At 41.7% G+C, this 13,796-nt stretch overlaps 1 protein-coding gene across 1 annotated transcript in view; it reads left to right on the top strand.

Moving 5' to 3' along the window:
• The window catches only part of LOC135320895 (uncharacterized), a 142,665-nt gene that overhangs the window by 36,895 nt on the left and 91,974 nt on the right, over window positions 1-13,796 (top strand). Inside the window, exon 17 of the mRNA XM_064484092.1 lies at window positions 1,388-1,610. The gene's annotated coding sequence lies outside the window, so the exon portion shown is untranslated. The remainder of the gene's footprint in view (window positions 1-1,387; window positions 1,611-13,796) is intronic.

Raw genomic sequence — 13,796 nt, forward strand, 5'->3', positions numbered from 1 at the left:
TAGGAACACAGCAGGGGCACCTAACCCAAAGTGCAGAGGTTCGAGGGAAGGAAGGCTTCCTTGACAAACCGTCAAAATGAGCCTGGAGGCAAGTGGGAAGTAGCAGCAGGTCAGGAGGCACCTGAGGTCATTGGGGACCTGGGTACTGAGGTGAGGCTGGGCGAGCAGGGTCGGGGGTGGGGCTAGAACTCTACCAGGGAGCCTCTGAAGGGTTTGAAGTGGGGGTGATGTAATCAAATTTGTGCTTTGGGAAGGCTGTCCTGGCTGTGTGTGTGTGTGTGTGTGTGTGTGTGTGTGTGTGTGAAGCGGGGAAGAGGGGGAGAGTGCCACCAACTGGGAGGGTCATTAGAAGACCATTGACAGGCTGGGGGGCCACCAGTGGGAGAGGGGCGTCGGGGCTGCTTAGGGACGGCAGGGGCAGTGTGGATGCCGGATTTCCTCATGGGGAGGGCTTATTAACGGGGACCCCCTAGCGGCACCTTGTGGCTGGAAGAAAACGGATGCAGCCAGGTGGACTTTTCTCTTCTTCCCTGCCTTGTGTGATGATCTTAGCTCAGCCAACATTTGGAACAGAAGAGCTAAGTTTCAGGGTAGTCCAGGACTTTATTGAGCTCGTTCGAGTGAGATCTGATAGGATTTAGGCTTGTGTTGAGATCTGCATGTTCACTTAGCTAGAAACGTCCCGTCTTTTGGATTTCCATAGGGGTATTTATTCTTGATAAAGATTGCTTTCTTGGTGAGAGGAAATTTAATACAGCTGCTGTCTTTCTCAAAAAAAAATCTTATCTTTTAAGAAATTTAATATTCAAAACAATAGCAAAATTTAAAAATGATAAAGTAAGGCTTTGGTGTAGTTTCTTTGGATTCTGAGTTAATGTAGAGTTAGAGCCTCTGCATTACTTAAATAGCACATCCTTGTCAGTATTTAAAGAGCTGTTAGTGAGCGTCCCAGGCCCCACTTCTCAAAGCATCATTAAATCTTGCTCTGAAATAGTGAAGTCATAAAGTTCTTGTTGGCAGAAGCCAAACAGTTGGTTTATAATTTGCAGCATAGCACCCTTTATAAAATAATAATAGGTTCAAAATTAAGAAAGTGGAAGATAATTGATTTTTTTATAGCTGAAACATAAACTCTCTTGTGTTAATGTTGCAACTGGAAATTTCGAAAAGAAAAATCCTACTGTAATATCATCTACGTGGAATACATATATGTCTATCACGTTTGCAATGTAACTGCGCAGTGGTTTTTGAAGACAGGACCATTCCAGCTGAGATACTGGCAGTGATGCTTGCTGGTTTTCAATGGAAGACCCTAAATTTGCCTACTTAGTTTTATTCTTTACTTTTCTGTTCTCTCTCTCCCTATCTTTTTTTTTTTTTTTTGTAGTGAGAGGGCTCAGTAGTGCTTTGCCAGCATGATTTTGGGGCAATTTGGGGGCAGATATCGTGCACAAGCAGTGAGATATTTCCATGCATTTTACTTTCCGGACATCACCATGGAACATGTGGGGGTTTGTGCCTGCAGGCCGGGATGCTGCAGGACTCCCTGGTCCATCACCGTTATGTCTTGGAGCTGCTCCAGTCAGTGAATGACTTTCTGTGCCTTGGAGGTAAGGTGATCTGATGCAGATGATCAGATGTGTAACAAAGTACTGTTACTTGAAATAGAAAACCTATCAAAAATGGCTCTAAAATACAGGATGAAGGAGGAGAAATGGCTGAGCTGCTTGCATGGGGAATATTCTCAGGTGACTCCCTCATTGTGACTCCTGTCACTCCCCAACCCCCCAGCCCTGCACGGCAGTCATGCTGAAGCAAGCATGCACTTTCTCAGAAACACGCTGAATTTCCTTGTGCCTCTGTTTGTTGGCTTTTTTTTTTCAAAGCACATCTTGCCCTTTGCTTAAATGCCATCCCTGCCTAGTCACCTCTTACACTCATTCTTCTGGACCTCGTCCGTACATAGCTGCTGAATGGATGAACAGAATGTAGTATCTCCATGTAGTGGAACATTATTCAGATGTAAGAGTGAATAAAAAAGAAAAAATAAATAAAGGGGAATATGAAAAAGGCCACCTGCTCTGGGAAGTCCACCCTGACTGCTCAACCCGCCCTTTTCCCTTTGAAACCCAATCACTTATGCTCCTCTCTACTCTTTTTCATAGTACTTACCAACTTCTAATAAACTTTAACACTTTCAAAAAAAAAAAAAGAGATGCTGATACCACTTCAACATGGACGAGCCTTCATAACAGCACGTTAAGTGAAAGGAAGCAGACACAAACGGCCACATATTGTTGACTTCAGTGATCTGAAATGCTCAGAATAGGCACATGCAGAGGCAGGGAGCAGGTGATGGTTGCAAGGGGCTGGGTGGAGGGGGGTTGGGGATTGACTGCTAGTGACAGGGGTGTTCTTCTGGGGTGATGAAGTGTTCTGGAAATAGATGGTGGTGAGGGCTGCACAACCGTGAGTGTGCAGAAGACTGCTGAGCGCTGTCTCTGGGAGTGCCTGTGGTTGGGGGCGGATTTATTTTGTTCTCATCCGTGAAGAATCATCTTGTGCTGAGGCCATTCTACTCCTGTGAGTGGTGAGGCTCAGAGACTTTGCAGAGTCATGTGTTATTTTCCCCCTTGCTGAGTGTAAGCAAAAAATTTTTAAGCCTGAGAAAGTGCTCCATCTGCAGAAATGTCTTTCAGTTTTGCATGGTGTAAAAATCTTGAGAGATTTTTAATCGTTGAGGACAGCCTGTGGGGGGAAACAGCCCGTGAAGCCTGGGTGACACTGGGAAGAGCCGCGCTTCCATCCCTGACAGGGGTGGGGATTTCACCCCCGTTCAGGCAGTGAAGGGCCCAGACCCGTGAGCGGAGTTGACAATCGTGAATATTTACGTGTATCCGCTGCTTCATCTTGGATATTAATTTCAAGCTGAGTCAGTTTGTGGCGGCAGCCTCATCCTAAATCAGGAATCTATACTATCTGCTCTTTGAGGTGAAGACCTGACAGACTTGATTATTTAACAGTCTCCCTTGAATTGATATCTCAGATTCCTTTGTCAATAGTAAAACAGCAGAAATATAGACGTCCTTTAATGCCGATGTGACCTGGAGCAGGTTTAGTCTCTGTGCCTCAGTGGCCTTATCTGCGGGTGGGGAAGATGATAACAGTGCTTCCCTCAGATGGGCTGGTGAGGGGAGAGTGAGGAGCACAAAGGGAGGACTTACACGAGATGCTCATGAATGACAAAATTTAGTGCTCTCAGCCTGGTGAGGCCTCAGGGGCCGAGATGGCCGAACAGAGCAGTCCTAGCCGGACCTCGATCCGTGTTGGCAGCTGTTATGATCAGTATCACCACTGTGGGTTATCAGGCAGTTTTAAGACTTGGTAATAGGAATTCATGTATAATGTTAAAGATTAGACAACTCAGATCCGGTTTACTTAGTTCTCAAGATTTCCTATGAGAAATGGATATTTTTCCCCCATCTTTAATCTGAGTTGTGTCTCTAAAAAACTTCTGTATTCCTCCATCTTTTTTATTTAATTCTCCATTTCTTGAAAAAAAAAGTCTTTAAATGGAGTTACTGGTGTCTGAACTGAGGGTCTCATGCATGCTGAGCACATACTCTCTCAAGTGAGGTATAATCCCCCCTGTGATTTTTTTTAAACTTTTCTTTCTTAGTATTCAGAGGTTAGAGGCCTCTAATTCTTTTTCTGGAGACATGTCCATGAACCTGTAAATCTATAATTAGTGGACAAAATTTGGTTTATGAAAAAATTCTATAAATCTTTCTGCAATCCATTCAAAAGGAAATGCTCATTGACATAAAATGTTTCTCCTTTATGGTGATTTCTAATTTTTTGTCTGCCTTAACTTATTAAAAGTAATCCTCATCATCATAATGACCAAGCTTGCTCTGAGTGGACACCTCCCTAAGGCTAAAATGCTTTCCTCATGATTTACCTCATAGCAAGTGTTTAAGGGTAGGTATCAGTGTCTCCTTTTTTGCAGCTGAGGGATTGAGAGATGGGGCAGCTTGTCCAAAATCTCACACAGCTGGCGCTTGCAGACTCAGGGCTGGAACCCAGGCTGTACAGGATGCTTTCTCAATGGCTCCTCTGATCAGCCCCGTGTTGAGTGGTTTCCCGAAATTCTGTGAGTCCATAAATGAACGATTTTAGCGGTCTCAGTTTGATGAAGCCTTCAAAGGAGACACACCAGTGAGAATGTGAGACAGAGTGGCATAAATTGAAATTGTACATTTTCACAAATGTTGCATTCTCAGGCAATGACTTAAAAAGTTTATATTTTTTTATTTTAGTGCTCTGTAAACACTAAAAACAAAACATTACAAATGATTATAGTGCAAAATAGGAGTGGGCTTTGAAAGTCCAACCATTGCTAATGATGTTGCTTGTTTTTCTCTAGTGGTGCTTATTGACAGAAAAATTTACAAAGACTGAATTTGTTCTATGTAGTCTTTGTATGGAGGAAAGTTTTGTCAGTGAATATTGTAAGTAAAATCTTTACTCTTTTCTTTCCTGATGATGAATATGTAAGTTGTTTTCATGGCTTAAGTACATTTCCTCATTTGTGAAATTTGAGTGATGCCGTTTACCTTGTTTGACTGTGAGATGTAGACGCCTTGTATACGAAGCACCCAAGAGCTGCTTAGTAAATATATGCTGTCACAAGGACAGATAGTTTAGAAGGATCAACTCTGAATACTAAAGAGGGTGGCTTGTTTCTGATGCATATTCAATATGCATATATATGAATATATGAATATGGCTTAAAGTAACAAGGATTCAGGGTTTTGTGTGTGTGTGCAGTATGAAGGTTTAATGAATTCTGTATCATTCTAGTGAGACAGGGACTTGTTAAATCACCTTAAGCAGACGGCCTTGAAGATTATTTACACAGAATGTGTGTTGTTACAACTCAGAATTCATGTTGCCGTGTAACCATCCACTCAGACATTTAAATTCGTAGAAATCTGACCAGAACTATTAAGTTTAGAAAAATCCACATTGATCAATTTAAGGGAATAAGCTTCTTTCTTTTGTGATTAAAGAAATTTTGATTTATTTTTCTGCATGCTTAATAGGTTTTAAAATATCAAAACATTGATTTGACATGTCACTTTTTTTAATAGAATAAAGCTCATGCTGTTTTAATGTGCAAATAAATGTTTTTGTATTTCAATACACTTGTATGATTTCCTGGCTCTTTGAGAAGTATTTTGCAAGATACTTAGATTACCTACTGTTGGAAAAATACAGACGTGACTTTTATGAATAGAGGTCTAGTACAGATCTGTTGGTTTTTGCTACAGTGCATGACATGAGGCCTAGGAGAGAGAGCTTTGCTGCTGATTGCCGGAAGGACAGATCCCAGATCTCAGTCTCCCCTCCTGTAAAATGAAGTGGCTGGACTGGATTCTTTCCTCTTCTAAGATGAGTTTCCATGAGCCTGTGTCTTTTGTTTATATTCAAGAGTATTAGCAATGTCAGATTAAATACTGAATACCCCTCCCTTCCCCGAAGCAAACTGCAGTATGTGCTACATAAGCTTTTAGTTATCTGATTCTTGTTTCTGATTCAACAGGCAATTTTTGTGTTGCATCTTTCCCGGCAACCTGGAAGGTCTTTTTAGCCATAGGAGGCGCTGTTGCACCTTCATACAGTCTTAATTTTCCTGTTTGTAAAAGAAGGCTTAACAAATATTTTTTTGCTTTGATTCCTTTGCTTAGTGCTTCAGAATAGCACAATGTCCATTATGTCTGTCTACCTGGAAAAATTATTCTGCTTATGTCTTTGTTTTATTCTGTCATCTCGCTGTGAACATTTCAGACTTGCTGTGCAAACAATGGCAAAATCGGTCTTTTATTCCAGTGTTAGCAACCAGTGAGCCGGGATTTTATAAAGCAACTAGAAGCGGCCTCTTGAGCACCTTAAAGCTGAAAAGTGTACTGAGTTCCCTGAGTATTGACCCAGCCGCTGTGTGTCATTTGGTGGGAGGTGATTTTGTACATAGAAGAAGGGGTGTAGTGATTTGACTTGGGTTTGCGTGCACGCGCTGCCACTGAGCCACGTGAGCCTGAGTCAGTTTGTTCTGAGTTTCTCCCTCGTCTGTGAGATGGGGATGCTCGTATATGCTTTGCAGAATTGTGAGAATTAGAAATTATGTAAATTGTTTAGCACAGTGGGAATGTCAAAGGGCTCATAAAGTTTAGCTCCTGTTTTGTATGAAGCCATCATTTTAGAGTCTTTGGCAATTACTAAGAAACAGGAAAATAAGAAAAGCTGGTTTTATGATGAAAGATATTTGAGGAGGTTCCATAGTTCCTATACCCATAATTTAGCATCAGCAAAGTCAGGACCGTTACACAGTCGCCCTGAACCAATGTTAAGCCACAGAATTTTTTGGTACTTCATATATATTGGGGCTTAAGTGGACCCAATACTTATACACATGTTTTCTCCAGCAGCCAACTGAGAGATGACACAGAAGAACAGACAGGCGATAAATGTCTCCTTTATTACTGATGAAGCCACGTTCTCCATGAAATTCAGGGCTGTGGGAAAATGCGTGTCATGATACTGTGTCCCAGAATTAGAGACTCACGCAGTCCCAGGTAACTCTGGGCCACAGCGAGCCTTCCCTTAAGATGATCAGCCCCATCCTGCACAGGGCTGCCCTGCCATGGAGCTGAGCATCCCGGGTGCTTCCCAAGGGTGGCCAACACTGGAGGGAAAGGAAAGGTTTCATATGCCCTGCTTGTCTCTCCGGACTCACACCTCAATCTGTTATTGTGAAGAGTGCTAGCCGTTGGCCAGGGGTCAGGGGTGTGAAGGGGGAAGCACTCTCCATGGACCAGAGGAGTGTGGAGGAGGCATCCCTTCTCTCAGTTTAAACAGGTGGTGAGATGCAAGAGAAGGGTGCTCTCCAAGAGTTTATAAGAGGGGAAATAAAGATTTCATTTGGGACTCAGACTAGCCATGAAACACAGAAGATGATTAGTAGGGAGACTTGTAAATCACTTTAATATTAAGTTGACATTTGTTGAGCACCAAAAATGTGCTACATTCTTTTCTGAGCGTTTTACAGAAATGAATCCTTCAATCTTCACAACAAGTGAGTAAGGGAGATTTGATTGTTATCCCAGGTTTACAATGTGGACATTGAGGCACGGAGAGAGTAAGTAAGTTGGCCAAGGTCACAGAGCTAGTAAGTGGCAGAGCTGGTATTTAAACCCTGGCTGTCTGGTTTCCAGGCTCCCAGGGATGGGCTTTGGGTGTTTAGAGGTATCTGCATCCCTGGATCTCTGTACCTCTGTGCATCACTTAGCCCAGAAAGGACAGGGAAAGGAGAGTTACACAGGTGCTCACAGTCGTGCCTCAGCCACTGTCCACGGACAGTGCACCGTGATTGGCGTTAAATGTCTTCTGGGCAGCAGATCTGTTCGTATAACAGAAATTTAGTCCATTGAGTTAATCTAGAAACCCTTCCTGCTCTGCTTCTGTCCATGGTTGCCATGTGACTGCCTGCCCGTGATTGGGCCGTTGAGGAGAATCTGTACTCATAGTTGAACTCTGATATTTCAGTCTGGTTCGTAGTTTCACATCTCCTGTTACATTAATAAATTCAATTTCTGGTTTTCTTGCATCAGTCTCTCATGAGTTTGGTTAATGTGACATCAGTCCATGGGAGCCCAGGGTTGTTGACGGTATATTTTCCGAGCACGTCGTGGCACTTCTACCCGTGCGGACCTGGGTGGAAGATTTCCGCCTTCTGCACTGATTTCTCCAAACAGCAGGGTCCTCTCCCACCCCCGGATGTGAGGCTGGGAGCTCTCAGAGTAGGCCAGTCAGAGGCCAAGTCCACCAATCAGAAAATAATGAAGTCGTTGGAAGTGGGTTTAATAGAAAAAAAGGGCTTCCAGGTAGTCCGATGGGCTGTTGGAGTCCATTTGGTGAAAAGCTATCCACTGTTTCTGGTTGAGCTGCTTCTTTGTTGTTGAAAAGTCTGGATTACATGGAGGGATTTTAAAAAGCAGAAAGGTGTGATTTCATGTGGTACATCCACACCGGTGAGAAGTTATGGATGACCGCCTGTGTGAGGCACACAGTCTTACAAACTTCATAAAACAGCTTTAAAAGCTCTGCCATCTGAGTGCACTTCATATGGGGTCCAATTCATGACTGGGCATGCTGAGAGGGCAAATAATTGATAATGGCAGAAAGGACACGGAGGCATCAAAAAGGTCTCAGTCATATTCCCTGTTTAAAGGATGTGGCACAATGTAATATATTTGAGCTGGTTCTTCACTGAACAGTTTTGAGTGTTTTCTGGGACTCCCCAGTGCACCAAGGTTCCGTGCAACTGGGTGTCCCCTCAGTGCAGCTCTGTCAGCGCTCATCCTGGGCTGATGTGGTGTCACGGGGAGCAGGACGGTCAGCGTCCCCGGCTCCTCCGAGCTCCGTTTCTTCATCCGCAATGCTGGGTTTCTCTTCAGTGTCTACTTAGTAGGGTTGCTGAGAATCACACGTGATGGTTGTCAGGGGCGATTTGTGGTTGTCTCTTTGATTGTCATACAGTGAATATTTGATAGAAACTCTTGTTTTTATTAAAATTATGGCTCCTAGATTGCAGTGGTTTTTAGTCTGCATTTACTCTTTTTATAAATTTATTCTTATTTTTAAATAAGCACTTATTTTTATTTATTTTTATGAAGGTACTGGGGACTGAAGCCAGCACATTGTGCATGCTAAGCAGGTGTTCTACAACTGAGTAATACAGACCCTCCTTGTCTGAACTTAAAAATAAATATTTCAATACACAAATTAGCTCTTAAACACCATCATGGGACCTATTTTCTGTATAGACAATTGAATACATATGCTATTTCAATAAGAATAAATGTTGTTGGGTCATACTTTCTGAATCTGTTTACGTGTTTAAAAACGATCATAGGTAGTGATAAACACGAGTCTTGGATCCACTAATTAGGGTCTGTTTTTCCATCATGGGAAATTATATTCTACAGAGAAGGCTAATTGGGTCTCGTTGTAATTTGGATGATTTAGCAGATGATGAAGGCTTTCAAAAGCTAACAGTTTTGTATTTTAAATTAACTACAAAGTTATCTTCTATAAATTGGAAGTCCTCAGCTTGTGAATTGCCCAGTAATTCAGTGTGTACATGTCTGTGTCTCTGTGAACGTGTGTGTGTTTGTGTGTGATTTCAGGAAGGTAGAAATAAGTTCCATATAGCCTTCTGATACCTCTCTCTTCCAGTTCAAGGTGTAGGCATATATTTATACAAATAAATTGATACTCTTTTGTCATTTGGCATATTGGTGGGAATAAAAGGATCTCATATTTGTTTCAGAAGAGTTGGGGAGAATGAGCTTAGAAAATAGGAGGAGATAGAGGCAGGAAGGTTCTTTACACTTTGTGCAGGATGAGAAACAGTAGCTTTTCTTTTTTCTACTAAAGCAAACTGGCACTGAATTGTAAAATACTATTACTCAGAATTGCTTTTCTGATCAGATACGAGTGCCTCAGATTTTTCAAGGCAACATGAATGATGAAATGTGTTTTAGCAGTTATCTTTATATGTAGTTTTATTTTTTAAGTAAAAGGCTATAGCCTGTTCTTTCTTCCAGCGTTACAAGAAGTTCCCATTGATCCAGGTACATGAAAATTGTGCTTAGTTTCTCCGGGTTATTGTTTTTTTTTAAGTGCTTGTTTCATTGTGGTGTGAATGAATGTTTAAAATTTCTGGATTTTGATGTTTAGAACATGCTGATTTATCAGAACTGTTAAAAAACTGATTGCTGTTTGGTCCTCGTTTGGTGGGGCCACCTATTGATTTCTGTTGTCTGTTAAAGAGGGAAATTCTTCCTCTAGCCTGTAGATCATTAAGTGAATGGTTTGCAGTGTGCCTTTAAAATTCTTTGAATGCATTGAGCATGTTTGTCCAGTGAATTTTGAATTGACTCATAGTAATGACTTTGTTTGATTCTGTGGCTTTTGCTTCTCACCACATGAATTTGAATTCTCTGTTGCATTTTGTATACGTGTTCTTAACAGGGGAAGAAATTTTGCATTTTTTACATAGGTCGGTTTTCCTATCCCCTCTGAATGCCTTCTGTAATTGATACAGCGAAAATCTGTTATTGCAGTGCTTAATTATTTCATAAACTATTTTTTGGCTTAATCAGAAACAATGACAAAAAATGATAATAAAAAACATGAAAAACTTCCTTCCTTTGAAGAATAGAAATGAGGTGGTCAGGCTCACGCGTGCTTTGTACCTGACACCCTTAATTTCATGTCATTGTGTTTCATGATTCGGAGATGGAGTTGCTTCAGGTTTGTAGATTTTTGTTTTAACATTTGTGTTGAATTCATTCTCTAGGCTGATGTTTCCTGTTGCGTTTGTGGAAAGTGTAGGTGAAGGGAAACAGATGCTACGTTTTGTATTCAGGAGGCCTGAGTTGCTGAAGAGAATAGAGTAGAGGGTGGGCTGAGGAACAGAGTGACACTCCCTCACCTCCAGGCTGAAATTGATGAACAATGAAATCAATTAGGTGTATCGGTATTTATTTGACCAATAGAAGTCAGAGGGCCCAGACTGTCTAGTTATGTGCAATGGATAGTACTGAATTCACCTGCAGAATTAGGTGATTTACCAAGTAGAAGCAGCTTAGAGCAATCAGAAAAATCAGTTCTATGATGAGATATAAAAAGAATATAATATCTATTATTTCTGAAACTTTTCTATGTTAAGTTGTGTAGAGCTAAAATTAAGTTCCAAGCACCAGGAGTTAAGAGTCTGGGTGGTTCTGTGGGATCGTTATTCAGGGATGTGTCTAGACCCTGCTGGAATGGCCGAAGCTGGCAGGAAAAGACCCAGAGCCAGGATTTGTCATCCTAGGGTGTCCTCCATAATGGTTCCATGTGATAGCCCATGATTGGGTTAACAAATTTAACAGACTCCAGACGCATGTGAACCTTAAGAAGAAAAAGTGTGCTTAGTAACTGCTTTCAAGCAAGCACCTGTGCATCCTCACTCCTGTCTCCTTGCCATAAAAAGCAGAGACAATGCCTTGCTTGCATATTTGAGGTTTTAGATAGCACTCTGTTCATTGCACAGCAATGACCCAGGCCCTCAGCTATAAATGCTGGGCGTGCGTGCTGTTAGATAGTCTATTATCCCCAAAACACGGACCTGGCTGGACTGGTGGTCTGCTTTGTAATGAATATCTAAAGAATTTATCTTGTTCCCCTCTCCCCATGACTCCCCTAAAGTAAACTAAGCCTTTTTACTCATTGTGGATTCTACAATCTCTGTCTCATCCTGTCTTTCCCCAAGTTCCTGTTTACTATCACACAACTGTTAAAGACTATTTTCTTTGATTATACACAATAAATATGGGAGCATTTGAGAGGCTCTTGGAGTTGGCTCCCTACTCCCTCTCGCTTTCTTTCCTTTTTCCACAGTCTTGAGTCATTCATTCCATGTCGGTAAGACTTCTGCCAGCCAGAACCCACAGTTCCAGGTGAGAAGGATGCAGACTTTATCTCTCCTACCCGAGGGAGAGAGAGAAGAGAATTGAGATCTGCTCCCCCGTGGTCCCTTCCTGCCCCAGGGCCACTCCAGTTCACCTGCAGCCTTCTGCCTCTGATCTCAGGGCCTCTGTCCCAAGACTGACATCAGCCTTTTTTTCCCTTGTCAATATTTCCTGTGCCTTTCAGGAGTTGGTATCTTCTCTGCAATTCCACCCTGGCAGATGTGATGGTGGTCAGCGTGCTGGTGGGCCGTCATTTGGGGACTCCCAGGAGCCATTCTGATTCTCCTGAGTCTCTCATTCGGGGTTACAAAACTGTCGAGAACCGGAGGAAGCCCATTCACGTGAGGTCAACACAATATTACATCACTTTCATTTTATTTTTGAATTTTCAGTGGAGAAATTATTTGTAACAAACTTTTCCAGATTTTCGGCCGCCTGCTTTCCTCACCACTATTTCCTTGTTGGCTCTGGTGCTTGTTTAAAGAGCCAGGTTTCTTCTCTGGTCATTTCTAGCAGCTGGGCTTGCCGAATCCTTGATCTGCATTTGAAGCAGAATGCTTCTTCGTGATGTCAAACTGATTTTCCTTGTCATGTCTTAATATTTTGTGTACACTCAGCAACTGTTTCAAGTGAAATGCTCTTGTCCAATTTCGGTTAACTCACATTTGCTGATCTCCTGCTTTCATGCTGAGGGCAGTTTCTTCTTCCTGTAATAAAATTTAGCAATTTGCATTTACTATGGGAAGGTACTGGCCCGAGGTGCTCTCGTTCTTAACAGTTTTAATAACAATTCACCCATTAAAATGTACAGTGGTTTTTACTCTATGCCCAGAATTGTGCATCCCATTCAATCTTAGAACATTTTCATCCCCCCAACAGGAAGCTCCTTACGCATAAGCAGACATCCCCATCTTCCCCATCCTCCCACAGCCCCAGGGAGCCACTTTTCTCTCTCTGTGGGTTTGCCTCTGCTGGAAATTTCATGTAAATCGAGTTACTTCATGTAAGTGGAAGCATCTATTGTGACTGACTTCTTTCACACTGAGTAACGTTTTCAATATTTGTCCACGTTGTGGCCTGGGTCAGTACAATATGCTTTGCTATTGCTGAATAATATTCCTCTGTATGGCTGGGCCCCTCTGTTTACCCATTCATCACGTGATAGGCATTTGTGTTGTTTCTGCTTTTTTCTGTGATGAGTAATGGCACTGTGAATATTCCTGTAGGAGTTTTTATGTGAACTTTTATTTTCAGTTCTCTTACGTGTGTGCCCAGGAAGCAAAATTGCCTGGTTATTAAGAAACCAAATGTTCAACTCTCTAAGGACCTGCCAGGCGTTTTTCCAAAGTGGCCAGGCTGTGTTACATCCTCACCAGCAACGGCTGCGACCTCTGCATCTTCTGTGTCCTCATTAGTGCTTGTTACTCTTTTTTTGATTATAACCTATTGTAGTGAGTGTGAAGCAGTTTCTCCTAGTGGTTTTGACTTGATTTCCCTTACAGCTAATGATATTGAACATCGTTTCGTTGTGCTTATTGGTCATTTGTATATTTTCCTTGATAAATGTTTTTCAGATCCTCTATTCATTTTTTAATTGAGTTGCCTTTTTATTGTTGAGTTGTAGGAGGTTCTTTTTTTTTTTTTTTTTTTTTTTTTTTTTTTTTTTTTTTTTGGTAGATACAAATTCCTTATCAGATAAATGATTTGAAAAAATTTCTGCTGTGTGTTGTTTTTTCACTTTCTGGATGGTGTCTTTGAAGCAAAGTTTTGAAATTTGATGAACTCCAATTTATCTCTGTTTTCTTTTTCCTTGTCCTTTTGGGGTAATATTTAATATCTGAGGTATTTTATTTAAACTTTTATATATAAAATAACTTAATTATTAGGACCGTTCTAGGAGACGGGTGCTGTTGTTGTCCCCAGTCTATGGATAGGAGACTGGGATGCAGAAAATTTCACTGACTTATCAGTGTCAAAGCTACCCAGTGCTGTGGGAGTTCAGACCCTCATTTTTGTCCCCAGCATCTGTGCTCTTCACCACCATGCTCCACTCCTTCCTGGAATCGTTAATGAAAAATTCTTTACTTTTTGATTTCTTATTAGTTTTTGTTTTTCTCATTGGGGCCTCATCTCCTCATTTTCCTTTAAGAGATCAGTGTAGGTTTATTTTAGGTCTCATGTAGGCAGAAGCATTGCTATCAGTTAACTTCTTTATTA

Source organism: Camelus dromedarius, unplaced genomic scaffold (assembly GCF_036321535.1).
Source record: "Camelus dromedarius isolate mCamDro1 unplaced genomic scaffold, mCamDro1.pat HAP1_SCAFFOLD_180, whole genome shotgun sequence".
Classification (NCBI taxonomy): Eukaryota; Metazoa; Chordata; class Mammalia; order Artiodactyla; family Camelidae; genus Camelus; species Camelus dromedarius.